At 32.3% G+C, this 3,949-nt stretch overlaps 1 protein-coding gene across 2 annotated transcripts in view; it reads right to left on the bottom strand.

The window, feature by feature from the left end:
* Positions 1–3,949, bottom strand: part of LOC101504367 (uncharacterized) — a 29,995-nt gene that overhangs the window by 14,222 nt on the left and 11,824 nt on the right. The gene's annotated exons all lie outside the window — the stretch shown is intronic.

Here is a 3,949-nt window from a genome sequence, read left to right as displayed (position 1 = left end):
TGAGATAAGATGTAAAATATTCGAAACGAGGATCGTCGAGTGTGAGTGAATATTTCACTAAATTGAAAATATTGTGGCAAGAATTACAGAGTTAATGTACATGTCTCAATGCACTTGTCCATATAAATGTGTATGTCTAGCAATGAGAAATGCTGAGAGAATTTAGATTAGAGGATCATGTAATTCAATTCCTCCCTAGTTTGAATGAACATTTTTCAATTGTTGTTAGAACCTCTTTCATCCCTTAATTGTTATACTCCATGGTCTTATAAGAAGAAATAAGACCTCCTTAAAACTAGTGATTGAAGGTCAAAATACTAGTGAATGTTGCAGACATAAGAAAGTTACGAGGCAAAGGAAAATGAGGTAACAACAACTATTGTGTCAAAGGGAAAATGTGTACTATTGCGGTAAGTCAGGTCATATCATAAGATTAAACCTATAGAAGTAAAACTTCTAAATGGTAACCTTGTAACAGCAAATTTTGCTAGCCATGTTTGTATTTCACCATGTGTTAACCTTGTTAATGTCCTTTACTTTCCATATTTCTCTTTCAATTTAATTTTAGTCTGTCAATTATGCTTGTAGTAAAATTTAACATTTTAATTTTCTGAAACTAAATGCATCATGCATGATATCAAGTCCAAGAAGATGATTGGATTGGCTGAGCAAGTAGGAGAATTGTGCAAACTAGTGGTGGCATTATAATCAAAGTTTACCTATAGCATTTTAGATTGGGGCATCTTTCACATGGAAGGATGTCCCTTATGCTCATAATTTTCCTTTACTTACCTACACATCGTAATGACATTGCTTGTGACACTTGTCACTATGCTAAATAGAGAAAGTTGTCATGTACACCTAGTAGTAGTAGAGCCAAATGTTGGGAGAAAACACCAACATAATTTAAATGTTGGGAGAGCTCCCTTTTCCATTTCAAACTCCCTAAATTTTTTTGGTCATATGCTTTGATTCATGATGTTGCATCATCAATAGAGTGTCTACCCCCTTATTGCAAAACAATTCACCTTATTATTTGCTTTATAACATATTACCAAACTTACATGAATTAAAGGTTTTCGGTTCTTTGTGTTATGCAGCAACCCTTGCTGCTCATAGAACTAAGTTGCAATCTAGAGTTAGAAAATGAATTTTTCTTGGCTTCAAACTTGGGATCGAAGGTTTTTTTTCTTTTGCTTTTTGATATTTATTCTATCGAAATTCTAGTTTCTAGGAATGTTACATTCCATGACAATATTCTTCCTTACAAAGTTTATTTAGGAGTATCGACCACTTTATCTTAAGTTTCTTTTGGGAACACTCCGACTAATGTCAGAGCTAATCATTTTTATGTTGAGTCATTTCCTTTTGATGGCCAACATTTTCCACAACATCCAGATCAAGAAGCCATTTTACCTAGTGATACACTTAACCAACTTGATCTTAAAAAAACTAAGTTTAGCTATTCACCTAAACTCAGGGCTTCACCTAAATTCAATCCTTCCCCTGAGCACCGTCCACTACAAGAAATCCCCTCATTTGTGGCCAACTTTACAAATATTTTGTGGCCGAAAAAAACCCTCACAAATTAGTGACCGAAAAAGCTCTCACAAATATAAATATTGAAATTGGTCTTTATTTGTGGCTGAAAAAGCCCTCACAAAAGCTTAAAAATGTAGGTGGATTTTGTGGCTGCCTAAGCCCTCACAAATCACAACGTTGTGATTTTGTGAGGGCTTAGGCAACCACAAAATCCACCTAAATTTTTAAGATTTTTGTGAGGGCTTTTTCAACCACAAAATCAACTCTTTGTGAGGGTAAAAGCCGCCACAAAATCCCAAAGTGACGTTACCTTTTGTGGCTGCAAAGGCCGCCACAAAAGTCTGAGTCGTTACCTTTTGTGGCTGCAAAGGCCGCCACAAACTCCAAAAGGGTTGTTGCCATTTGTGGCCGCCACAAACGCATGCCTTTCTGACCGCCACAAAAGCCATTTATTTGTTGCTCATTGTGGCTGTTTTGGCCGCCACAAAGGATCAACCAAATTCTATAAATATCACTCCACTCCTCTTATCATTTTTCACTTCTACCTTCTCTCTAAACCTTCTTTCTAAATTTTCTCTCCACCTTCTCTCTACAAAAATTATTCCTCCAAGCTTGCTTCAATTTTGGTAAGTTTTTATTATATTATATATTTAGTTTTTTATTTTTATTTTTATTTTTATTTTTTATTTGATGTTATTTATGTAATTAATATTATTGAATTTTTATTTTGACAGTGGTGATATTGTGTTAATTACTTCGAAGAGTTCTAAGCTCTGTGAAATCTTCAAGTCAGACACTACCCAACATCAAGTTATTATTTTATACATTTTAAATTTAGATTAGTAAATATATATGTGATGTTATAAATATATTTATATTATTTTTAAAATATAGGTTAGTAAAATATATGTTATTATAGATTTATTTATAAAAAAATAGAAATTATGTTGTTTACATAATATATGATAAATAAAAGTTTGAAACACGTGTAAAACTTATTGATTTTAGTATAACTATTTTTTTAAAAAAAAAATTATTAAAATTGATGATATTAATATTTTTTGTTAGTTATTAAAAAGAGTTGTAGTTGAGTTAGTACAAAAAATTTATATACTTTAACAGTCTCTATTTTTGTTTATTAAACATTATTTAAAATTTTATTTCGGTTTATATAATTATAGTCTAGATAATAATTTATTATATTGTTTGCAAATGCTCCCCTAATTGGCATATAAAGTATGTCAAAATTTATATATAATGCTTTTGAAAAATTAAGCAATTAATATATAAAACATCGATATATATATATATATATATAATTTAAATATTTATTTAATTTTCAGAATAAACATATACATATATATATACACACACACACACACACACATATATATATATATACATGAATTTAGACCGTAGTTGGATGTACGATAGGAATTTTCTTGGAAGAAAGGGTCTTAAACAACGTTTTGCTAACAAGGTTGAAGACTTTCTCAATTTTGCGAGAGTGCAAAAAATTGTCGAAGATGAAGGGGGAATGAGATGTCCATGTTGTTTATGTCGATGTAGACGGTTTAAAAGTGAAGATGAAATAAGAGTGCATTTGTATGCAGATGGACTTATGCCTAACTACTGGATTTGGACTAATCATGGAGAAGAGTCTCCGGCGACGCCTAATACTAGTACATCTCTGGAGAATTATAACATAGGTCCTTCAAGTAGTACTAACATGTTAGGTATAGATTATTATAACTATCAACACTTTGAGGCGATGAATGATATGATCTCGGATGCTGTTGGGGTTAATTTGTCATTCAATGAAGATCAATATGACGATACCGATGGACTTCCCAATGAAGAAGCTCAGAGATTTTATGGTCTTTTGAAAGAGACAAATAAACCGTTGTTTGAAGGTTCTTCAAACTCAAAGTTATCAATTGTGTATTAGCTATTAGGTCTAAAGTCTCAATTTCATGTTCCTGATTTAGCTTTGGATTTGATGACTAAAATGATGCTAGACGCAACACCTGTTAGAGATGGTTTGCCGCAAAGTTATTATGATGTGAAACGGTTATTGTCAAAGTTAGGATTAGGTGTCAAGAGGATTGATTGTTGTGTTAAAGGTTGCATGTTGTATTATGACAATGAATTTGGTATGAATGATGCTAACTTAGTTGAATGCAAGTTTTGTCAACAACCAAGGTATCACCAAAGGAATAACTCTAGGGTAAGTAGGGGAAAATCAATTCCAAGGAAAGCAATGTTTTACCTACCTATTGTATCAAGATTGCAGAGATTGTTTGCATCAATACAAACTGTAGGAAATATGACGTGGCATTATGAGAATAGAAGAAATTCAAGCGAGTTGCGACATCCGTCTGATGGTCAGGCATGGAAACACTTTGAT

Source organism: Cicer arietinum, chromosome 4 (genome assembly GCF_000331145.2).
Source record: "Cicer arietinum cultivar CDC Frontier isolate Library 1 chromosome 4, Cicar.CDCFrontier_v2.0, whole genome shotgun sequence".
NCBI classification, from domain to species: Eukaryota; Viridiplantae; Streptophyta; class Magnoliopsida; order Fabales; family Fabaceae; genus Cicer; species Cicer arietinum.
This window is presented reverse-complemented; position numbering and strand designations above follow the sequence as displayed.